This window comes from Salvelinus namaycush, chromosome 3 (genome assembly GCF_016432855.1).
Source record: "Salvelinus namaycush isolate Seneca chromosome 3, SaNama_1.0, whole genome shotgun sequence".
Classification (NCBI taxonomy): domain Eukaryota; kingdom Metazoa; phylum Chordata; class Actinopteri; order Salmoniformes; family Salmonidae; genus Salvelinus; species Salvelinus namaycush.
Genome location: NC_052309.1, coordinates 1,934,471 through 1,960,571, shown reverse-complemented (window position 1 = coordinate 1,960,571; position 26,101 = coordinate 1,934,471). Strand labels below are relative to the sequence as shown.

At 45.9% G+C, this 26,101-nt stretch overlaps 1 protein-coding gene across 1 annotated transcript in view; it reads right to left on the bottom strand.

Annotated features, from left to right (window-relative positions):
* LOC120044172 (potassium/sodium hyperpolarization-activated cyclic nucleotide-gated channel 1) overlaps positions 1-26,101 on the bottom strand; it is a 158,693-nt gene that overhangs the window by 111,854 nt on the left and 20,738 nt on the right. The window lies entirely within an intron of this gene.

The following is a 26,101-nucleotide window of genomic DNA, read 5'->3' as shown; positions in this document are numbered from 1 at the left end:
GAGGATCAGCGGGGTGGAGATGTTGTTACCTACCCTCACCACCTGGGGGCGGCCCGTCAGGAAGTCCAGGACCCAGTTGCACAGGGCGGGGTCGAGACCCAGGGTCTCGAGCTTGATGACGAGTTTGGAGGGTACTATGGTGTTAAATGCTGAGCTGTAGTCGATGAACAGCATTCTCACATAGGTATTCCTCTTGTCCAGATGGGTTAGGGCAGTGTGCAGTGTGGTTGCGATTGCGTCGTCTGTGGACCTATTGGGTCGGTAAGCAAATTGGAGTGGGTCTAGGGTGTCAGGTAGGGTGGAGGTGATATGGTCCTTGACTAGTCTCTCAAAGCACTTCATGATGACGGAAGTGAGTGCTACGGGGCGGTAGTCGTTTAGCTCAGTTACCTTAGCTTTCTTGGGAACAGGAACAATGGTGGCCCTCTTTAAGCATGTGGGAACAGCAGACTGGGATAAGGATTGATTGAATATGTCCGTAAACACACCAGCCAGCTGGTCTGCGCATGCTCTGAGGACGCGGCTGGGAATGCCGTCTGGGCCTGCAGCCTTGCGAGGGTTAACACGTTTAAATGTTTTACTCACCTCGGCTGCAGTGAAGGAGAGCCCGCAGGTTTTGGTAGCGGGCCATGTCAGTGGCACTGTATTGTCCTCAAAGCGAGCAAAAAAGTTATTTAGCCTGTCTGGGAGCAAGACATCCTGGTCCGCGACGGGGCTGGTTTTCTTTTTGTAATCCGTGATTGACTGTACTGCCACATACCTCTTGTGTCTGAGCTGTTGAATTGCGACTCTACTTTGTCTCTATACTGGGACTTAGCTTGTTTGATTGCCTTGCGGAGAGAATAGCTACACTGTTTGTATTCGGTCATGTTTCCGGTCACCTTGCCCTGGTTAAAAGCAGTGGTTCGCGCTTTCAGTTTCACGCGAATGCTACCATCAATCCACGGTTTCTGGTTTGGGAATGTTTTAATCGTTGCTGTGGGTACGACATCGTCAATGCACTTTCTAATGAACTCGCTCACCGAATCAGCGTATTCGTCAATATTGTTGTTGGACGCAATGCGGAACATATTCCAATCCACGTGATCGAAGCAGTCTTGAAGCGTGGAATCAGATTGGTCATCATTAAACTACCCAGTCATCAGTCATCCAGTCATTCAGTCATTCAACTACCCAGTCATCCAGTCATTCAGTCATTCAACAACCCAGTCATCCAGTCATTCAACTACCCAGTCATCCAGTCATTCAACTACCCAGTCATCCAGTCGTTCAGTTATTCAGTCTTTCAACTACCCAGTCATCCAGTCATTCAGTTATTCAGTCTTTCAACTACTCAATCATCCAGTCATTCAGTCATTCAACAACTTAGTCATCCAGTTATTCAGTCATTCAACTACCCAGTCATCCAGTCATCCAGTCATCCAGTCATTCAACTACCCAGTCATCTAGTCATTCAACTACCCCGTCATCCAGTCATTCAGTCATTCAGTCATTCAGTCATTCATTCATCCAGTCATTTATGATTTTCAGTATTAAGACAGCAGAGGAGGAATGCCGTGTTTCTACCCAGGGAAAGTGCTGCTGGTAATTGGACTTAGACAAATTCTCCAATTAGATATGTAATTATATATTACAGCATACCAATGAATATTTGGCGTTTTATGTCACTTGCACTTGTAGAGGCCTTAACAAAGGCTTCTAAACTGACAGTGACTACAGGGCCAAACAGATCAAAAGGACATGGCTAAACCGTCAACCATTAACGGTTTAAGACTTGCTGCCACTCTGATCTGTTCCCTATATACATGGACTTGTTAGAGAACTACTACCACACATCACTTAAAGTGGTACAACACTCTCACTAATGGGTGCAACATGTATAGATGACAACACGTTCTGCCTGCGGCTATGGAACCCTGACCTGTTCACCGGACGTGCTACCTGTCCCAGACCTGCTGTTTTCAACTCTCTAGAGACCGCAGGAGCGGTAGAGATACTCTGAATGATCGGCTATGAAAAGCCAACTGACATTTACTCCTGAGGTGCTGACCTGTTGCACCCTCGACAACCACTGTGATTATTATTATTTGACCCTGCTGGTCATCTATGAACATTTGAACATCTTGGCCATGTTCTGTTATAATCTCCACCTGGAACAGCCAGAAGAGGACTGGCCACCCCTCATAGCCTGGTTCCTCTCTAGGTTTCTTCATAGGTTCTGGCCTTTCTAGGGAGTTTTTCCTAGCCACCGTACTTCTACACCTGCATTGCTTGCTGTTTGAGGTTTTAGGCTGGGTTTCTGTACAGCACTGAGATATCAGCTGATGTAAGAAGGGCTTTATAAACACATTACATTATTTTTTATTTTTATAGGCTCTTACAAGGCACGCCTAACAGTTTGTCAATGAACCACAACAATATCATCACCCACAAAAGCTTTTTGGTCTTACAAAATTACAGCGTGGTACTGTATTCTGTGGGAGTGGTACTCATTTACTGTAAATTATAGCCAGCACTAAATTACTGTAAATTTACAGGACAAATATGAAAAAATACATTATGATATGATATTCTGTGGGGTACAGTATTCTCACTAATGGGTGCAACAAATATAGCCTCTTACAAGGCATGCCTCAAAATATGTTAATGAGTCAGAGATTCCTTTGCCGCCCACATTTTCCCACAATGCAACATAATTCACAGTATGCTGCCGTAAATATAATTTTACAGCAGTGTAGCAGAGTGCCATTAAGCCTCCATAATACATTGCTCTTTACAGTAATTTAACTAACTAGTAGCTAACTGTAAAAGTTGTACTGTAAATGTACAGCAATTGGTTATGGTGTAGGAAATCACACACAACACTACTGCTAGTACAGCCTCTCTCCTCACACCAAAGAACCAGAAAGAGAGAGGGATGAGGGGTAGAGAGAAATACAGGGTGGGTTTAAGAGAGAGAAAGAGACAGAGGTAAAGAGAGAGAGAGAGGGGGGAAGAGAGAGAGAGCGAGAGAGTGTATCTTGGATAGAGTTATGAGTGTGTGTGTGTGTGTGTGTGTGTGTGTGTGTGTGTGTGTGTGTGTGTGTGTGTGTGTGTGTGTGTGTGTGTGTGTGTGTGTGTGTGTGTGTGTGTTTGTGTGTGTTTGTGTGTGTGTGTGTGTGTGTGTGTGTGTGTGTGTGTGTGTGTAAGTCGTGTGTAAGTCGTGTGTAAGTCGTGTGTAAGTCGTGTGTTAGAGTATGTTGAGTAGACACTGGGAGGATTATGCCTCCATGTGGTTAAGGAGGGATGGAGGGAAGGAGGGAAGAAGGGAAGAAAGGAAGGAGGGAAGGAGGGAAGGAGGGAAGACAGGAAAGAAAGAGGGAGGAAGAGAGAGAGAGAGAAAAAATATGGAGTGCGAGAGAGAGAGAGAGAGACAGAGAGAGACAGAGAGAGACAGAGAGAGAAAGAGAGAGTACATTAGATAGAGTTATGAGTGTGTGTGTAAATCGTGTGTAGGTTGGGAGGATTATACTTCCATGCAGATAAGGAGGGATGGAGGGATGGAGGGGATGGAGGGAAGGAGGGATGGAGGGATGGAGGGAAGGAGGGATGGAGGGATGGAGGGAAGGAGGGATGGAGGGAAGGAGGGATGGAGGGAAGGAGGGATGGAGGGATGGAGGGAAGGAGAGATGAAGGGAAGAAGGGATGGAGGGAAGGAGGGAAGGAGAGATGAGGGGAAAGATGGAAGAAGGGATGGAGAGAAGGAGGGATGGAGGGATTTGAATGGATTGAACCAGTAGTTAGCCAAATACATTTAAACTCAGTTTTTCACAATTCCTGACATAAAATTCCTTGTTTTAGATCATATAGGATCACCACTTCATTTTAAGAATGTGAAATGTCAGAATAATAGTAGAGAGAATGATTTATTTCAGCTTTTATTTCTTTCATCACATTCCCAGTGGGTCAGAAGTTTACATACACTCAATTAGTATTTGGTAGCATTGCCTTTAAATTGTTTAACTTGGGTCAAACGTTTTGGGTAGCCTTCCACAACCATCCCACAATAAGTTGGGTGAATTTTGGCCCATTCCTCCTGACAGAGCTGGTGTAACTGAGTCAGGTTTGTAGGCCTCCTTGCTCACATACGCTTTTTCAGTTCTGCCCACAAATTTTCTATAGGATTGAGGTCAAAGCTTTGTGATGGCCACTCCAATACCTTGACTTTGTTGTCCTTAAGCCATTTTGCCACAGCTTTGGAAGTATGCTTGGGGTCATTGTCCAGTTGGACCAAGCTTTAACTTCCTGACTGATGTCTTGAGATGTTGCTTCAATATATCGACATGATTTTCCTTCCTCATAATGCCATCTATTTTGTGAAGTGCACCAGTCCCTCCTGCAGCAAAGCACCCCCACAACATGATGCTGCCACCCCCGTGCTTCACGGTTGGGATGGTGTTCTTCGGCTTGCAAGCCTCTCCCTTTTTCCTCCAAACATAACGCTGGTCATTATGGCCAAACAGTTCTATTTTTGTTTCATCAGACCAGAGGACATTTCTCCAAAAAGTATGATCTTTGTCCCCATGTGCAGTTGCAAACCACAGTCTGGCTTTTTTATGGCTGCTTTGGAGCAGTGACTTCTTCCTTGCTGAGCTGCTTTTCAGGTTATGTCGATATAGGACTTGTTTTACTGTGGATATAGATACTTTTGTACCTTTTTCCTCCAGCATCTTCACAAGGTCCTTTGCTGTTGTTCTGGGATTGATTCGCACTATTCGCACTAAAGTATGTTAATCTCTAGGAGACAGAACGCATCTCCTTCCTGAGCGGTATGACGGCTGCTTGGTTCCATACACATGCGTACTATCGCTTGTACAGATGAACGTGGTACCTTCAGGTGTTTGGAAATTGCTCCCAAGGATGAACCAGACTTGCGGAGGTCTACCATTTTTTTTTTCAGGTCTTGGCTGATTTATTTAGATTTTCCTATAATGTCAAGCAAAGAGGCACTGAGTTTGAAGGTAGGCCTTGAAATACATCCACAGGTTCACCTCCAAATTGACTCAAATGATGTCAATCAGAAGCTTCTAAAGCCATGACATCATTTTCTGGAATTTTCCAAGCTGTTTAAAAGCACAGTCAACTTAGTGTATGTAAACTTCTGACCCACTGGAATTGTGATACAGTGAATTATAAGTGAAATAATCTGTCTGTAAACAATTGTTGGAAAAATTACTTGTGTCATGCACAAAGTAGATGTCCTAACCGATTTGCCAAAACTATAGTTTGTTAACAAGAAATTTGTGGAGTGGTTGAAAAACAAGTTTTAATGACTCCAACCTAAGTGAATGTAAACTTCCCGACTTCAACTGTATATCTAATGCCTAACTCCTGATTCAGACTGATACTGTACTGCAACACATTTTACAGTAGTGTATGTTCCACTTGGGAAAAACATAACCCGAGATGTTACACAATTCATGCCACATTTAGTTTTTGCAAAAAGATGCAGCAGAACATTAACTTGGAGATGTATAATGGGACCCCCCCCCCTCCCCCGCTGAATGCACCGATAGATTCTAATGAATCACTTGATTCATTATGTCATCATTACTGTACTGCAAATACGTCTCCCATATCATTAGACTTCACTCAACACATGAGAAATACGGCCTCTTCTCTCTCTCTCTCTCTCTCTCTCTCTCTCTCTCTCTCTCTCTCTCTCTCTCTCTCTCTCTCTCTCTCTCTCTCTCCCTCTCTCTCTCTCTCTCCCTCTTTCTCCTCCTCTCTCTCTCTCCCCCTCTCTCTCTCCCCCTCTCTCTCTCCCTCTGTCTCTCTCCCTCTGTCTCTCTCCCTCTGTCTCTCTCTGTCTCTCTCCCTCTCTTACATCCAGACATAGTGTAGAATGGTGAATTCCTGCTGGGAATGTAAGCACGAGATCTGCTGTACATTGAATACATGAAACCTGTCTGTGTCATAAATGACAACCTTTTCCCTATGTAGTGCACAATTTACTAAATAGGGTGCCATTTCAGACGCAGCCCCATGTCTTAATGAGGACCCAGCAGCAGCTGTCTGCATAAAGAGCTGTATCACCATCATGTTAGAAGGGGTAGACATCCCCATTGCTTTGTTCTCTGGTGCAGTGGATGAACCAGCCACTGGGGAGTTAGATCAAAAAGTGGTCATGGAAATTCAGAGTGAGACAGTGAGTGGCTCAGTACACTGTGGTACTGACTGAGGTACTGACTGGACCTCTCTGTGGTACTGACTGTGATACTGACTGGACCTCTGTGGTACTGACTGTGATACTGACTGGACCTCTCTCTGGTACTGACTGGACCTCTCTGTGGTACTGACTGTGATACTGGACTGTGGTACTGACTGTGGTACTGACTGGACCTCTCTGTGGTACTGACTGTGATACTGACTGGACCTCTCCGTGGTACTGATTGTGATACTGACTGTGGTACTGACTATGGTACTGACTGTGGTACTGACAGTGATACTGACTGTGGTACTGACTGTGGTACTGACTGGGCCTCTGTAAATGTTTTTTTATTTTTAATTTTTTTATTTAACCTTTATTTAAGAACAAATTCTCATTTACAATAACGGCCTACCAAAAGGCAAAAGGCCTCCTGCGGGGACGGGGGCTGGGATAAAAAATTAAATAATAATAAATAAAAATGTAGCACAAAACACACATCACGACAACACACATCACAACACTACATAAAGAGAGCACCAAGAGAACAACATAGCAAGACAGCAACACATGACAACACAGCATGGTAGCAACACAACACGACAACAACATAGCAGCAGCACAAAATGGTAGCAGCACAAAACAGGGTACAAACATTGTTGGGCATAGACAACAGCACAAAGGGCAAGAAGGTAGAGACAACAATACATCACTGTGGTACTGACTGTGGTACTGACTGGGCCTCTTTGTGGTGCTGACTGGGCCTCTGTGGTGCTGACTGGGCCTCTCTGTGATGCTGTCTGTGGTACTGACTGGGCCTCTCTGTGGTGCTGACTGGGATTCTCTGTGGTGCTGTCTGTGGTACTGACTGGGCCTCTCTGTGGTGCTGACTGGGCCTCTCTGTGGTGCTGACTGGGCCTCTCTGTGGTGCTGACTGGGCCTCTATGTGGTACTGACTGGGCCTCTATGTGGTACTGACTGGGCCTCTCTGTGGTGCTGACTGGGCCTCTCTGTGGTGCTGACTGGGCCTCTATGTGGTACTGACTGGGCCTTTCTGTGGTGCTGACTGGGCCTCTCTGTGGTGCTGACTGGGCCTCTCTGTGGTGCTGACTGGGCCTCTCTGTGGTGCTGACTGGGCCTCTATGTGGTACTGACTGGGCCTCTCTGTGGTGCTGACTGGGCCTCTCTGTGGTGCTGACTGGGCCTCTCTGTGGTGCTGACTGGGCCTCTCTGTGGTGCTGATTGGGCCTCTATGGTGCTGACTGGGCCTCTCTGTGGTACTGACTGTGATACTGACTAGGGTACTGACTGTGGTACTGATTGTGGTACTGACTGGACCTATCTGTGGTACTGACTGTGGTACTGACTGGACCTCTCTGTGGTGCTGACTGGGCCTCTCTGTGGTGCTGACTGGGCCTCTCTGTGGTGCTGACTGGGCCTCTGTGGTGCTGACTGGGCCTATCTGTGGTACTGACTGGGCCTCTCTGTGGTACTGACTGGGCCTCTGTGGTGCTGACTGGGCCTCTATGTGGTGCTGACTGGGCCTCTATGTGGTACTGACTGGGCCTCTCTGTGGTGCTGACTGGGCCTCTCTGTGGTGCTGACTGGGCCTCTATGTGGTACTGACTAGGCCTCTCTGTGGTACTGACTGGGCCTCTATGTGGTACTGACTGGGCCTCTCTATGGTGCTGATTGGGCCTCTCTGTGGTACTGACTGGGCCTCTCTGTGGTACTGACTGGGCCTCTATGTGGTACTGACTGGGCCTCTCTGTGGTGCTGACTGGGCCTCTGTGATGCTGACTGGGCCTCTCTGTGGTGCTGACTGGGCCTCTCTGGTGCTGACTGGGCTTCTATGTGGTACTGACTGGGCCTCTCTGTGGTGCTGACTGGGCCTCTCTGTGGTGCTGACTGGGCTTCTGTGGTGCTGACTGGGCCTATCTGTGGTGCTGACTGGGCTTCTGTGGTGCTGGCCAAGTCAGACTAATACCAGCTAACAAATAATGTTCTGAGAACCATATGTTTCTTAGTGGGAATTTTAGTATTTCAGAAAAACATTTCCTACATGTTTCGTCATGGTTCTATTTAAAGTAATGTTCACAAATTGTTCAGAGAGTGTTATGAAACAACGTTCTTCGTTTGGGAATTTCAGAACTTCAGCATAAGGTTTTCTACAGGTTTCCTCAGGGTTCTATTTAAAGTCATGTTCTCAGAACATGAAGAACACTTTCCATTTAAAAAAAAAACACACAAGAAAACATTAGTAATGTTCAAATAACGTTCTAAGAATGTTATTTAAAACAAAAACATTCCATTCACAGCATCAACAAAACTCTCTCTATCCTCTATCCTGTTAAGTGTGTTCACTAATTGGCCACACCTGATTATAAGAGGTGGCAGGTAGCCTAGTGGTTAGAGTGTTGGGCCAGTAACTGAAAGGGTTGCTGGATCGAATCCCTGAGCTGAAAAGGTAAATCTGTCATTCTGCCCCTGAACAAGGCAGTTAACCCACTGTTCCCTGGTAGGCTGTCATTGTACATAAGAATTTGTTCTTAACTGACTTGTGTAGTTCAATAAAAGACTAAAATGAACAGCTTTGTATGAGTTAAGAAACTTGTTCCATCCTGGTGGTGCAGTGGGCTAATTCCATGACCAGACAACAGAAGTTTAAAATCTCACTGACACTGTGCCACAATTGTTTATTTAAAAAAAAAATGTTTTTTTACATGATTAATGCCTAAGCAAATTAATTGAATGTGTCCTTTGAGTTCAAAACAGTTAACTATAGCTAGCAGGCTTATTGAAACATGTTGACAGAAAAAAATCTATTACCTTAAAATAACCGACAATTTTACCTCAGGAATTGAAATAGATCCATAGATTATTTAAACACAGAGTTTTTTTTATTGTGAAATACTATAATTATGAATTGCATAAAATAAACACGTCGTCATTATCTCTCAACTTTATATACTGGCCTCTGGTCTAATCTTTCTATGCTAATCTCATTACTACTCCTCCATTGGTCAGTTGCGTTGTTTGAGTGTTCCATGCTAAGCACATGCTACACATAGAACCAGCTCAATCAGTAGAGTGCAACCCAGACATGATCCTCGTCTAAATGACCAGAGATGCAAAGCTTGAGAGGCCAATGAAATAAACAAAGAGAGAGGGAGAGGGAGAGAGAGAGCGAGAGAGAGAGAGAGAGAGAGAGAGAGAGAGAGAGAGAGAGAGAGAGAGAGAGGATTTACTCTAAGGAAGATCTCAGTAATTGGATCTAGAAGAGCAGTAGCAGCATTGCTGTATCTCCTGAAAGAAATAGGCCTGACCTACTGGCTGGTGATTCTGCTCCTTCCTTCCTTCCTTCCCTCCCTCCCTCCCTCTCTCCCTCCCTCCCGAGGGAGGGAGTGAGGAGCAGAATCACCAGCCAGCAGGCCAGGACTATTTCTTTCAGGAGATACAGCAATGCTGCTGCTCATCTAGATCCAATTACTGAGATCTTCCTTACAGTAAATCCTCTCTCTTTCTCTCTCTATCTCTCGCCCCTCTCTCTATCTATCTCCCCCCTCTCTCTATCTATCTCCCCCATCTCTCTATCTATCTCCCCCTCTCTCTATCTCCCCCCTCCATCTATCTCCCCCCTCTCTCTATCTCTCCCTCTCTCTCTATCTATCTCCCCCCTCTCTATCTATCTCTATCTCCCCGCTCTCTCTATCTATCTCCCCCCTCTCTCTATCTATCCTCCCCCTCTCCCCCCCCCCCCTCTCTCTCCCCCCTCTCTCTCTCTATCTCCCCCCTCTCTATCTCTCCCCCCTCTCTCTCTCTCACTCTCCCTCCCTCCCCCCCCTCTCTCTATCTCCCCCCTCTACCCCCCCCCTCTCTCTCTCTCCCCGCCTCTCTCGCTCTCTCTCCCTTTCTGACGCTGAAGAACTACAGTATCACCACTGGTATCCCTGCCTTTGTAGACTGATGAGAATGCTCACAGTGCTAACTAGTTCATGTTGACAACTATGTCTTCTGTCCTACAAATTCCAACAGCTGAAAGGCTTTACTGTTTGTGGAAGTGTCTGTCGAGCAAGAAGGCAAGGACAGCTAGGGGGGATATGTGGTTAAGGACAGCTAGGGGGGATATGTGGTTAAGGACAGCTAGGGGGGATATGGGGTTAAGGACAGCTAGGGGGGATATGTGGTTAAGGACAGCTAGGGGGGATATGGGGTTAAGGACAGCTAGGGGGGATATGGGGTTAAGGACAGCTAGGGGGGGTATGTGGTTAAGGACAGCTAGGGGGGATATGGGGTTAAGGACAGCTAGGGGGGGTATGGGGTTAAGGACAGCTAGGGGGATATGTGGTTAAGGACAGCTAGGGGGGATATGTGGTTAAGGACAGCTAGGGGGGATATGGGGTTAAGGACAGCTAGGGGGGATATGGGGTTAAGGACAGCTAGGGGGATATGGTGTTAAGGACAGCTAGGGGGGATATGGGGTTAAGGACAGCTAGGGGGGATATGTGGTTAAGGACAGCTAGGGGGATATGTGGTTAAGGACAGCTAGGGGGGATATGGGGTTAAGGACAGCTAGGGGGGATATGGGGTTAAGGACAGCTAGGGGGATATGTGGTTAAGGACAGCTAGGGGGGATATGGGGTTAAGGACAGCTAGGGGGGATATGTGGTTAAGGACAGCTAGGGGGGATATGTGGTTAAGGACAGCTAGGGGGGATATGTGGTTAAGGACAGCTAGGGGGGATATGTGGTTAAGGACAGCTAGGGGGGATATGTGGTTAAGGACAGCTATGGGGGATATGTGGTTAAGGACAGCTAGGGGGGATATGGGGTTAAGGACAGCTAGGGGGGATATGGGGTTAAGGACAGCTAGGGGGGATATGTGGTTAAGGACAGCTAGGGGGGATATGGGGTTAAGGACAGCTAGGGGGGATATGTGGTTAAGGACATCTAGGGGGGATATGGGGTTAAGGACAGCTAGGGGGGATATGGGGTTAAGGACAGCTAGGGGGATATGTGGTTAAGGACAGCTAGGGGGGATATGTGGTTAAGGACAGCTAGGGGGGATATGTGGTTAAGGACAGCTAGGGGGGATATGTGGTTAAGGACAGCTAGGGGGGATATGTGGTTAAGGACAGCTATGGGGGATACGGGGTTAAGGACAGCTAGGGGGGATATGGTGTTAAGGACAGCTAAGTGTCTTAGCATAGGGGGACATGGTGTTAAGGTCAGCTAAGTGTCTTAGCATAGGGGGAAATGGGGTTAAGGACAGCTAAGTGTCTTGACATAGGGGGAAATGGGGTTAAGGACAGCTAATTGTCTTGACATAGGGGGACATGGGGTTAAGGACAGCTAAGTGTCTTGACATAGGGGGACATGGTGTTAAGGACAGCTAAGTGTCTTAGCATAGGGAGAAATGGGGTTAAGGACAGCTAAGTGCCTTAGCATAGGGGGACATGGTGTTAAGGACAGCTAAGTGTCTTAGCATAGGGAGAAATGGGGTTAAGGACAACTAAGTGCCTTAGCATAGGGGGACATGGTGTTAAGGACAGCTAAGTGTCTTAGCATAGGGAGAAATGGGGTTAAGGACAGCTAAGTGCCTTAGCATAGGGGGACATGGTGTTAAGGACAGCTAAGTGTCTTGACATAGGGGGACATGGGGTTAAGGAAAAGTGTCTTAGCATAGGGGGAAATGGTGTTAAGGACAGCTAAGTGCCTTGACATAGGGGGACATGGGGTTAAGGAAAAGTGCCTTAGCATAGGGGGACATGGTGTTAAGGACAGCTAAGTGTCTTGACATAGGGGGACATGGGGTTAAGGAAAAGTGTCTTAGCATAGGGGGAAATGGTGTTAAGGACAGCTAAGTGCCTTAGCATAGGGGGACATGGTGTTAAGGTCAGCTAAGTGTCTTAGCATAGGGGGAAATGGGGTTAAGGACAGCTAAGTGTCTTGACATAGGGGGACATGGTGTTAAGGACAGCTAAGTGTCTTAGCATAGGGAGAAATGGGGTTAAGGACAGCTAAGTGTCTTGACATAGGGGGAAATGGGGATAAGGACAGCTAAGTGTCTTGACATAGGGGGAAATGGGGTTAAGGACAGCTAAGTGTCTTGACATAGGGGGACATGGTGTTAAGGACAGCTAAGTGTCTTAGCATAGGGAGAAATGGGGTTAAGGACCGCTAACTGTCTTGACACAGGGGGAAATGGGGCTACGTGTACTGTGGCTGGAGCCCTCTCAGGTCATAGTGTGATCCTAGATCAGTTTGTAGGCTGCTGACTTGCCAACTCCTATTGTGGCTGTCATGCCAAGACACAAACAGGCTACTCAAGTTATTGGAGTGTACAAAGAAAAGCTACCAGGTTCTCCAGCCAAAGGGCAGGAGTCGTATTCATTCTTCCTCAATGAGCAGAGCTGTGACTAGCCAGATCTGTGCCCTAACTCCAGTAGGACCACGTTTACAGCGCAGGCTTGGCACTCAGCCTTCTCTCTATGGGACCTTGTTTAGGGCCCCAAAGGGGGTACGAGACCATCGGAAAGAGGAATCACAAGATCTTGTTTATTTCTGCAAGGCACAATGCAACCAGGCAATCTGCTGCTGAGTCAAGATTGCTAAATGAGAGGAAGGGAGATGAAATTGCATTAGCATCCAAACCCAGAGAAACATTAGCTGTTTGTTGAATCAAATTAAGCAGTACATTATGGTCCAGAGCAAATTGCCCTTTAACTGTTGTAACATATTTAATTAACTAAATTCTCGATAACAACTCAGATAAATCAAGTGAATAAACGGGAGTTTATGTCAGGAAATGTGTTTTTTCTCTCTTTGGGAAATGGGAATATAGACTACAGACAGAGACAAGGATTTATGGTGAAACACCCAATGATGACTAGAGGGAACATACTGTATGTTATACTTCTATTATATACTAGCATAACGTATAACACACTTATAAAATGTGTATGAAACGCTACACACTGAGAGCTGAGTAATCAAAATGGCAGTCAGTTTCCGTGCTCAGGTTCTACACAACTCAGGCTTCCCCCTCCTCTGTACGCTGACAGAATTCCCTTCCCTAAGAATTCCCAAGCCTCTAAATAGGTCTGTCAAAACCCAGTCACCCACCCACCCACCCACCCACCCAGTCTCACACAGCATGTGTGGAAGAGGGAAGACAGAAGATCTGCTTAGGCTGTCAGAAGCCTGAACAGTTTACTGGTCGCTACAGCAACAGCACCATCTCTACACAAAACAACAGAGCAGCTGCAATCCCTCAGCCAATCATACCCCTGTTCCCCTATGCAGTATTTGCATATGAGAATTTCACCTCGCGTAACTGGGTGATTCCCACAGCTCCTGATCGGGTTGGGTCTCTACATTATATTACAATAATGTGTCATTTAAAACAACAATGAATACCTTATAAGAAGATGTTATATTGTTTTAATATTGGATTCATGTAAATGCTTCAGAAGAACAAACAAGCAGGTAAATGGTAACTCGAACAATACCAATTTCAGATCATGTCTCTCCACTTCTCAGTCAACTGGCAGGTAGATTCTCGAGCGTTTTTTATATAATATATATATTTTTTAAAGGCAGACATGACCAGAGATGAAGCAACGGGGAAACACCATAGGAGTCCATGGGTACTGCTGTCACACACACACACACACACACACACACCAACGTGACTGAGAGTATTGGTCTGAGAGAGTACAGTATCTTGTGGTGACACAGTGGCAGTAGTATCAAGGACTTGGCTTGACAAACTGTTCCTGTGGCAGGTGGTGTGTGTGTGTGTGTGTGTATGTGTGCGTGTGCGTGTGCGTGTGCGTGTGCGTGTGCGTGTGTGTGTGTGTGTGTGTGTGTGTGTGTGTGTGTGTGTGTGTGTTATTGCGCCAGGTGTTAAACTAGCCTAATATTTGGCACTGGACCACACTCCTACTGATAAGGCAAAATACACGATGAACTCAGACCAACTGTCTACAGTACATGCTCTGGCCAGACCTGGGTTCAAATACTATTTGAAATCATTTCAAACACTTTACCTGGGCTTGATTGAGCTAGCCTGAAACAATGGAACCAATAGAATACTCCCAATGAGTGTCACCCCTGCCCATCTGGCACTCCAGGCAGACTAGAGCAAACGCTAAAGGTATTTGAAATATTTCAAATAGTATTTGAACCCAGGGTCTGGTTCTTGTACTGGCTCCTAGTCCTGAAAAGACACCCAGTCCTGTCACACAGTCTGACTGAGTAATCAATACATGTTTTAGACATTTATCTTTGATTGAAATGTTCTTACGGGGAAAGAATGATGAACAACAAGGTTGCTGGCATCAATGTCTCAGGTGCCACCTATTGCCGATGTTTCCTGGAGCAAGGAATTTAAGCCCCTAATCTACTCAATGGGTGCTGCACTGCAGCTGTCCTCTGCACCAGCCTCTCCAATCTAATGTGTGTGTGTGTGTGTGTGTGTGTGTGTGTGTGTGTGTGTGTGTGTGTGTGTGTGTGTGTGTGTGTGTGTGTGTGTGTGTGTGTGTGTGTGTGTGTGTGTGTGTGTGTGTGTGTGTGTGTGTGTGTGTGTGTGTGTGTGTGTGTATATCAAAGAGGTTGATGAAAAAAAGCAGAATACATTTTTTCTCTCCATCTCCTATGGAACAATAAAGTATATCTTATCTTACCTCTTAATAAATTATATCTTTGACATTTCTTTAGCGGGAACAATACATTTTTAATTTGTCTTGATAGAAATGTTCTTTTAAAGGAATATATTGTATATTTGTAATTGGCAATAGGAGAGAGTGGGGTAAATTGAGCTAAAGGGGTATGTTGAGCTACCCTTTTCTCTAGGAAACCATACAGATAATTAATAATTTGACCAAATATTTAAGAAGAGGTCATCATTTCATGAAGTCTGTGAAGGAAGAAACCACATGGAAAAAGTGGTAAGCAACTTAGGTCCAAAAAAAAAATGATTTTCACCAAGTTGAATGAATTTATTGTGTTCGAGGTTTCATGATGCTTGTATGTAAACCAAAGTAGATCATTTAAAGATTGTTCTATACGTCAGGTGGGGTCTCTATAAGCCTTAATATGAGGTCCTGAGCCTAACATGAAAGTGCTTCCTTGTAGCTGTGAGGGCTAATATTGTCAAAAAGTTTGTCTAGGAGTAAGTTGAGCCAATTGAAACGTTTTCTTTCCCGGCACAATGCAAAGCATTATCGCTGGGATATCAGGTAAGAACAGGGCCTATTTTAAAAAGTGTTTTAACCTTTTCACGTGTGAGTTCCAAATATCGCTAACGGTAACCCCCAACGTGAGTGATGTCAGAATGCCCTCACTGTTCCAAAATGGGATTGTTACACAACAGGACAGTTAACCCGCGCTGCCCAACAACCAAGACATCTTATAGATAATTAGCAGGCAGCCTATGTTTCAACTTATCAATTTCAAATTATTTTCGAACAAGTTCTACTTTCTAACAACAGTATGAATTGAGGTGTGTTTCGCCTTCTCATTAATTCACATAAGAAGTAGCCCATTTCACTTTTACGGACAATTTATTTTTGAGGCTTTACTGAGACGAAGTCTCTTCGACAAGAGCACAAGCACTTCGTGTTTCCTCAGATCAAGTATGCAGACATTTGCACAGTCTTGCACAAACTCTTATCCCCGGCATATTTTCTGGCTGGCGCTCGTATTGCCTTTAATGTTATTATCCTTACAAATTATAACTTTGGACATGTGTGCGTTCCTATGAAAGTAAGTGCCTTATTGTCTCTATATTGTGTTGTCGTTTCTACTGAAGCATACCGTATGTATGTATAGAGCATAATGTATTTACTGTTTTATTCACATGTTTTCAAGTACTGGTGACAAATCATCCATTCCGATTCTTGCATAGATTGTAATGCACAGATATGATGTTTGTAAAATACATTTTTGAAGGTTGTACTGATTATGATGAGCTAATGCTAAGCTATCTGCCAGCTATGTGTAGCGTCATGTTTGTTGACATTATACAATGCATTCTGGGTGTCATGTAAACGTCTGTCAGACCAAAGATGTTATAACATTATTATGGGAAGGGATGGTTCACTCATCTTTAGAGTAAACTTCCGGAAGTGAATCAAGGGAAGGGAATGATGGCAGACGACACACCCCCTTCAACATGCATATACTGCAAACTGACCTAACTCATCTTGTCTCCTCCTCTTATCTTTGGTTGACGTGGAAAAACAAACATGGCGGCGCGCACAAACTACCCCATCGTTAGATTACTTTTGATTTTTAGAAAGTGTTTTACTCAATCATTTTGATCAATGGTGAGCTCACCCGTGATGTGATGAACTGTCAATAGTAATTGCTATTAGCTAATTCATATTATGGTTTCTGTTAGCCCAGAGTTAGCTAAATATGACTGCTTGTGTAAACTATGAAATAACACATATGGAATCATGTAGTAACCAAAAAAGTGTTAAACAAATCAAAATATATTTTAGATTTTAGATTATTCAAAGTAGCCACCCTTTGCCTTCATGACAGCTTTGCACACTCTTGGCTTTCTATCAACCAGCTTCATGAAGAAGGCTTTTTCAACTGTCTTGAAGGAGTTCCCACATATGCTGAGCACTTGTTGGCTGCTTTTCCTTCACTCTGCAGTCCAACTCATCCCAAACCATCTCAATTGGGTTGAGGTCGGGTGATTGTGGAGGCCAGGTCATCTGATGCAGCACTCCATCACTCTCCTTCTTGGTCAAATAGCCCTTATACAGCTTGGAGATGTGTTGGGTCATTGTTCTGTTGAAAAACCAATGACAGTTCCACTAAGCGCAACCCAGATGGGATGGTGTATCGCTGCAGAATGCTGAGGTAGCCATGCTAGTTAAGTGCGCCTTCTAAATAAATCCCTGACAGTGTCACCAGCAAAAACACTCCCACACCATCACACCTCCTCCTCCATGCTTTATGGTGAAAACTACACATGCAGAGATCATCCGTTCACCTGCTCTGCATCTCACAAAGACACGGCGGTTGGAACCAAAAATCCCAAATTTGGAATCATCAGACCTAAGGACAGATTTCCACCGGTCTAATGTCCATTGCTCATGTTTCTTGGGCCATGCAAGTCTCTTCTTCATATTGATGTCCTTTAGTGGTGGTTTCTTTGCAGCAATTCGACCATGAAGGCCTGATTCACGCAGTCTCCTCCTCCCGACTCACCTGACCCCATACCTGTCCTGCAACTCACCTTACCCCATATCTGTCCTGTGACTCACCTTACCCCATATCTGTCCTGTGACTCACCTTACCCCATACCTGTCCTGTGACTCACCTTACCCCATACCTGTCCTGTGACTCACCTTACCCCATATCTGTCCTGCGACTCACCTTACCCCATACCTTTCCTGTGACTCACCTTACCCCATACCTGTCCTGCAACTCACCTTACCCCATATCTGTCCTGTGACTCACCTTACCCCATATCTGTCCTGTGACTCACCTTACCCCATACCTGTCCTGGGACTCACCTTACCCCATACCTGTCCTGCGACTCACCTTACCCCATACCTGTCCTGCGACTCACCTTACCCCATACCTGTCCAGCGACTCACCTTACCCCATATCTGTCCTGTGACTCACCTGACCCCATATCTGTCCTGTGACTCACCTGACCCCATACCTGTCCTGCGACTCACCTTACCCCAAATAATGGCTCAACTTACCCCACTCTCCCCTACAGAAGAATAGTCTATGAATAGGATGTATGAGATTATTTGACAACACAGCCTTTGTCATGGTTACGTCACATCACCATGGTCAACTTGATGGGAAAATGGAACGGATGTAACAACACCTGTGATCTGCTTGGTACCTCCTCCTTGTATCCAACACGAGGTCTGGGGTCTGAACTTAACAATGATCTGAACCAAATATAACCTGCTCCAGTTCAATACTGCTCTGCTCTCTCTGTTCAGGATGTCCCTCTTCTGTTGCCAACCATTGAACTAGATACAGTACACAGGTCAGTTGGCTCACATTCTCCTCTTCTAAGATCAATTACCAACCTGCTAAGTCATGAATCACTAAGGCTCAGGCCACCTCTCTTCGCTCAGGTAGACAGAGGGTTTCTTAAAGAGAGGGTGACAGGCCTCTTAAAGAGACAGGGTGATTGGCTACTTTAAAGATGCAAGGCGATTGTTGACACTGTAATTTAACGCATCAGTTGACCCGGATCCCTTGCGTAACCTTTACAATGTAGGTAGGCAATTGGAAAAAATATATGTATCGTGTGAAAAAATAAGTATACAGTCTGAGTTGAGCTATCAACCAGTTTACAGTTGAGCTCCCCATTAATGTGTTTCTGACTATCAACCAGTTTACAGTTGAGCTCCCCATTAATGTGTTTCTGACTATCAACCAGTTTACAGTTGAGCTCCCCATTAATGTGTTTCTGACTATCAACCAGTTTACAGTTGAGATCCCCATTAATGTGTTTCTGACTATCAACCAGTTTACAGTTGAGCTCCCCATTAATGTGTTTCTGACTATCAACCAGTTTACAGTTGAGATCCCCATTAATGTGTTTCTGACTATCAACCAGTTTACAGTTGAGATCCCCATTAATGTGTTTCTGACTATCAACCAGTTTACAGTTGAGATCCCCATTAATGTGGGCCTGACTATCAACCAGTTTACAGTTGAGATCCCCATTAATGTGGGCCTGACTATCAACCAGTTTACAGTTGAGATCCCCATTAATGTGGGCCTGACTATCAACCAGTTTACAGTTGAGCTCCCCATTAATGTGAGCTTGACTATCAACCAGTTTACAGTTGAGATCCCCATTAATGTGGGCCTGACTTTAAACCAGTTTATATTTGAATCATGTAGCTACCGTCTCTTTCTCTATTCCTGCTAGTGCTGAATTGATGCTACCTTTAATTTTTTTGAAAATGATTTCACCTTTATTTAACCAGGTAGGCCAGTTGAGAACAAGTTCTCATTTACAACTGCGACCTGGCCAAGATAAAGCAAAGCAGTGCGACAAAAACAACATCACAGAGTTACACATGGGATAAGCAAACATACAGTCAATAACACAATAGAAAAATATATAGACAGTGTGTGCAAATGTAGTAAGATTAGGGAGGAAAGGCAATAAATAAATGGTATATATAGATGCAGATGTATTATTATTTAACCTTTATTTAACTTAGCAAGTCAGTTAAGAACAAATTCTTATTTTCAATGACAGCCTAGGAACGATGGGTTGTTGGGTTGCCTTGTTCAGGGGCAGAACGACAGATTTTTACCTTGTCAGCTCAGGGATTTGATCTTGCAACCTTTTGGTTACTAGTCCAACGCTCTAACCACTAGACTACCTGCCGCAACCAGGTGGGATCTCACAAGCTCTATGATGGTGCTATGATCCAGCAGAGAGAGGACCAACCTGAGTCCCCGTGGTGGGGCTATGATCCGGTAGAGAGAGGACCAACCTGAGTCCCCGTGGTGGGGCTATGATCCAGCAGAGAGAGGACCAACCTGAGTCCCGTGGTGTGGCTATGATCCGACAGAGAGAGGACCAACCTGGGTCCCCATGGTGGGGCTGTGATCCAGCAGAGAGAGGACCAACCTGAGTCCCCATGGTGGGGCTATGATCCAGCAGAGAGAGGACCAACCTGAGTCCCCGTGGTGGGGCTATGATCCGGCAGAGAGAGGACCAACCTGAGTCCCCGTGGTGGGGCTATGATCCAGCAGATTGAGGACCAACCTGAGTCCCCGTGGTGTGGCTATGATCCAGCAGATTGAGGACCAACCTGAGTCCCCGTGGTGGGGCTATGATCCGGCAGAGAGAGGACCAACCTGAGTCTCCGTGGTGGGGCTATGATCCGGCAGAGAGAGGACCAACCTGAGTCCCCATGGTGGGGCTGTGATCCAGCAGAGAGAGGACCAACCTGGGTCCCCGTGGTGGGGCTATGATTCGGTAGAGAGAGGACCAACCTGAGTCCCCGTGGTGGGGCTATGATCCGGTAGAGAGAGGACCAACCTGAGTCCCCGTGGTGGGGCTATGATCCAGCAGAGAGAGGACCAACCTGGGTCCCCGTGGTGGGGCTATGATTCGGTAGAGAGAGGACCAACCTGAGTCCCCGTGGTGGGGCTATGATCCGGTAGAGAGAGGACCAACCTGAGTCCCCATGGTGGGGCTGTGATCCAGCAGAGAGAGGACCAACCTGGGTCCCCGTGGTGGGGCTATGATTCGGTAGAGAGAGGACCAACCTGAGTCCCCGTGGTGGGGCTATGATCCAGCAGAGAGAGGACCAACCTGAGTCCCCGTGGTGGGGCTATGATCCGGTAGAGAGAGGACCAACCGTGATGTATTGTTGTCTCTACTTCTTGCCTTTGTGCTGTTGTCTGTGCCCAATAATGTTTGTACAATGTTTTGTGTTGCTACCATGTTGTTGTCATGTTGTTTTGCTACCATGCTGTGTTGCCATGTGTTGCTGCCATGCTATGTTGTTGTCTCAGGTCTCTCTTTATGTAGTGTTGTGGTGTCTCTCTTGTTGTGATGTTTGTTTTGTCCTATATTTTCATTTTTAATACAAGCCCCCGTCCCTGCAGGAGGCCTTTTGGTAGGCCGTTATTATAAATAAGAATTTGTTCTTAACTGACTTTCCTAGTTAAATAAAGGTTAAATAAAAATAAATACTGTTACATGTAAACCGAAATAGTTTGAGATAAGTGGTTATGAGCCTTCAATCAGTCCCCTCCCTCTGAAGTCAGAGACCAGAGACAGGCGGCTCTTCCATCAGTTCCCTCTCTTCTTCTGAGGTCAGAGACCAGAGACAGTGGCAGCTCTTCAACCTGTCCCCTCCCTCTGAAGTCAGAGACCAGAGACAGGCGGCTCTTCCATCAGTCCCCTCTCTCCCTCTGACGTAAGAGACCAGAGACAGTGGCAGCTCTTCCATCAGTCCCCTCTCTCCCTCTGCGGTCAGAGACCAGAGACAGTGGTGGCTCTTCCATCATTCCCCTCCCTCCCTCTGCAGTCAAACAGAGACAGTGGCAGCTCTTCCATCAGTCCCCTCCCTCCCTCCCTCTGAGGTAAGAGACCAGAGACAGTGGCAGCTCTTCCATCAGTCCCCTCTCTCCCTCCCTCTGAGGTAAGAGACCAGAGACAGTGGCAGCTCTTCCATCAGTCCCCTCTCTCCCTCCCTCTGAGGTAAGAGACCAGAGACAGTGGCAGCTCTTCCATCAGTCCCCTCCCTCCCTCTGCAGTCAGAGACTGAGTGATATAATGGCCGAGCAACACCAGAGAGAGAAAAACACACACAGGAAAATCTCACAAAGGCTAGTAAATATCTGCATTGCTGGCTTTGTGGGGCTTTAGGCTGGGTATCTGTGAAGCTCTTTGTGACAACTGCTGATGTAATAAGGGCTTTATAAAATAAATGTGATTGATGAATAAATAAATGATTTAACACTAATATGTTGAGACATGCAGAGATATTCTGAGGCTGTAGAGGCTACACATAGCATTGTTAAGGAATCGGTGGCTGGCTGCTCAGTCTACAGAGACTGTTCTAATGGATAATGAAGAGAATAATACTGTCTGGCTTGTGTTTCTCTCAGCCCCTGGTGAGATAAAGAGCTGCATCTGGCTCTGGTCTCTGCAGAGGGAGGGAAAGGGCTGATGGAAGAGCTGTCACTGTCTCCGTCTCTGACCTCAGAGGGAGGGAGGCGACTGGTGAAATAGCTGTCACTGTCTCCATCTCTGAAAGCAGAGGGAGGGAGGGAGAGAGGGGACTGTTGGAAGAGCTGCCACTGTCTATGGCAGTAGAGGGAGGGAGTGGACTGATGGAAGAGCTGCCACTGTCAATTCAATTCAATTCAAAGGGCTTTATTGGCATGGGTAACATATTGTTACATTGCCAAAGCAAGTGAAATAGATAATACACTCACAAAAGTTCCAAAATAATAGAGACATTTCAAATGTCATATTATGGCTATATACAGTGTTGTAACGATGTGCAAATATTTTAAAGTACAAAAGGGAAAATAAATAAACATAAATATGGGTTGTATTTACAATGGTGGTTGCCCCTTTCTTGTGGCAACAGGTCACAAATCTTGCTGCTGTGATGGCAAACTGTGGTATATCACCCAAATAGATATTAGAGTTTATCAAAATTAGATTTCTTTTTTCTCGAATTCTTTGTGGGTCTGTGTAATCTGAGGGAAAAATGTGTCTCTAATATGGTCATACATTTGGCAAGAGTTTTTGGAAGTGCAGCTCATTTTCCACCTCATTTTGTGGGCAGTATGCACGGTGGCCTCGAGTCTATACAAAGCTTTCCTTCATTTTGGGTCAGCCACCGTGGTCAGGTATTCTGCCACTCTGTACTATATGTTCAGGGCCAAATAGTATTCTAGTTCGCGCTGTCTTTTGTTAATTCTTTCCAATGGGTCTATTTGTGTTGCTGTCCTGGGGCTCTGTGGGGTCTGTTTGTGTTTGTGAACAGAGCCCCAGGACCAGCTTGCTTAGGGGACTCTTCTCCAGGTTCATCTCTCTGTAGGTGATGGCTTTGTTATGGAAGGTTTGGGAATAACTTCCTTTAAGGTGGTTGTAGAATTTAACGTCTCTTTCCTGGATTTTGATAATTAGCAGGTATTAGCTTAATTCTGCTCTGCATGCATTATTTGGTGTTTTACATTGTACACTGAGAGTCTCAATTTGGTGTTTGTCCCATCTGTCTATGGCAGTAGAGGGAGGGAGGGGAATGATTGAAGAGCTACCACTGTATCTGTCTATGGCAGTAGAGGGAGGGAGGGGAATGATTGAAGAGCTACCACTGTATCTGTCTATGGTAGTAGAGTGAGGGGACTGATATTTAACAGGCCAGACAGAGGAATGACAGGAATGCTGAGGACAGTGGCTCCAGACTGCAGAAGGCCCTGGCTGCACCATCGAGATCTTTCGTAATCCAACAGAAAGTGGGCTGTCACAACGTCGGGCCATTGTGACAGCAGTGGGCTGTGTTTATCCATTCGTTGTGTGGTTATCTACTGTGGGATGGATAACGTGTTACGACAGTTTGGTGTACAACTGACTGAGTGCCTACTCCCTTTTCCTCTGACTGGGTTGGATACTGGCTATGTCCCAAATGGCAAGCTGTTGCCTATATAGTGCACTATTTTTTTAACCAGAGCCTTATGGGCACTATATAGGGCATAAGGGTACCATTTTGGGACATAGACACAGTGTGTCGGTTTCGTTCACTCTCGGTTTATTCATCTGTTTATTTCGTCTGGTTACACCAAAATAACTATCTATTCCATACAGTGGGCCAAACAAGGCTGTCGAGAGAGAGAGAGAGAGAGAGAGAGAGAGAGAGAGAGAGAGAGAGAGAGAGAGAGAGAGAGAGAGAGAGAGAGAGAGAGAGAGAGAGAGAGAGAGAGAGAGAGAGAGAGAGAGAGAGAGAGAGAGAGAGAGAGAGAGAGAGAGAGAGAGAGAGAGAGAGAGAGAGAGAGAGAGAGAGAGAGAGAGAGAGAGAGAGAGAGAGAGAGCAGTTTGTCACTGCAATTTTGTATTATATTTGAGTTATCAACCATCCGTGTAAAAACATGGAATATGATTTTCCGCTTCTAACGTCCTCTATCATGCAATGGTGTTGTTCCTATGCCAGGCACAGCTGTGTAAACTGTATTGTGTGGACTACACATTTCAGCCTGTGCCAGAAATGAACTATCTAGAGGTTAGACCTTGGCAACAGCACAGGAGCTGTACTGTTTGTGCCAGCAGGTCTAGCTGGTCTCTGGTTGAATCAGACAATCAAAACCACTTAGAGCAGACCTGGGTTCAAATACTTTATCTGTGTTTTATTGAGCTTGTCTGGAATAATGGCTAAAGCAAATGATGATAGGACGGGCTCAGAGAGCGGCTTGACAGCAGTGTCATGGTGACCCTTAATTGTGAAACTCTTAATTGTGAAGGTAAGGAAAATAATGAAGTCATTGCTTGCTGAGAAAACAGCTGAGTATTAAAGAGGAGATGAGAGCAGGAAGAGGAGGAGTGGTAGACAGAGGAAGAGGCGGAGCAAGAGGAGGAGCTACAAGACAGTGTTAGACAGAGGAAGAGGCGGAGCAAGAGGAGGAGCTACAGGACAGTGGTAGACAGAGGAAGAGGCGGAGCAAGAGGAGGAGCTACAAGACAGTGTTAGACAGAGGGAGAGGCGGAGCAGGAGGAGGAGCTACAGGACAGTGGTAGACAGAGGGAGAGGCGGAGCAGGAGGAGGAGCTACAGGACAGTGGTAGACAGAGGGAGAGGCGGAGCAGGAGGAGGAGCTACAAGACAGTGGTAGACAGAGGGAGAGGCAGAGCAGGAGGAGGAGCTACAGGACAGTGGTAGACAGAGGGAGAGGCGGAGCAGGAGGAGGAGCTACAGGACAGTGGTAGACAGAGGGAGAGGCGGAGCAGGAGGAGGAGCTACAAGACAGTGGTAGACAGAGGGAGAGGCGGAGCAGGAGGAGGAGCTACAGGACAGTGGTAGACAGAGGGAGAGGCGGAGCAGGAGGAGGAGCTACAGGACAGTGGTAGACAGAGGGAGAGGCGGAGCAGGAGGAGGAGCTACAGGACAGTGGTAGACAGAGGGAGAGGCGGAGCAGGAGGAGGAGCTACAGGACAGTGGTAGACAGAGGGAGAGGCGGAGCAGGAGGAGGAGCTACAGGACAGTGGTAGACAGAGGGAGAGGCGGAGCAGGAGGAGGAGCTACAGGACAGTGGTAGACAGAGGGAGAGGCGGAGCAGGAGGAGGAGCTACAGGACAGAAACATTACATTAGGTTATATAAACTGCATCATCAATGCTGCATCAGCACTATTAGGTTGTTCGGTAATGCAACTTTACATTTGGGATCATTTGGAAATAAAATAGTTGGGTCATACCTTTAGTAAGCTAAATTAAGCCAATGGAAGGTGCTAGACAGGTTTGTAATGAATTAATGTCTGAGCACAAAGCCTATTGGCACAGAATCTCCGGTCTGTGAATTTGCTTTTGACCTCATTGAGGTCTCCCATTTTCAAATGTTACGGGAGCATCATATCAGCTTTCTGGCAAATGATCATAGTTTGCACATTTTGCACATTCATGTTGATCAATTGATCAATCAGCTAAGTAAAGGAATGATAGGGAGAGTATTACCAGCTGGTTAAATGGAGTGACTCATGGTGTAGTGAAATAGCTCAATAAGAGGGTAATGAGTTACAATCACTCGCTCTCTCTCGCTCTCTATCGCTCTCTCTTTCTCTCTCTCGCTCTCTCTTTCTCTCTCTCGCTCGCTCGCTCTCTCTTTCTCTCTCTTTCTCTCTCTCGCTCTCTCTACCTCTCTCTCTCTTTCTCTCTCTTTCTCTCTTTTTCTCTCTCTACCTCTCTCTACCTCTCTCCTTCTCTCTCTACCTCTCTCATTCTCTCTCTCGCTCTCTCTCTCTCTCTTTCTCGCTCTCTCACTCTCTCTCTTTCTCTCTCTACCTCTCTCATTCTCTCTCTACCTCTCTCTTTCTCTCTCGCTCTCTTTCTCTCTCTCTCTCTTCCTCTCTCTACCTCCCACTGTTTAGTGGCAGTGGCATTCTGCCTGTTTAAGGGACCGAGAAGAGGAGAGCACTTTCTGAAATAATTCATTACCCGCTACCTTTTTCTGGCCTCTTTTACTGTCATATGGATTTCAAATGTCTCTGAAGTGAAAGTGACAGTGTCAGTTACTTTAACGTGCAGATAGTCAGTATTTGGATAATGAGAGTTGGTCTGTTACAGACTACGGGGAGAAATAGAGAGAAAATAGGGCTTTGGAGTTTTGTCGTGACCTTTGACATTCTGGTAGAGACACAAACACAAACATGCATGGTGGCACTCTCTCT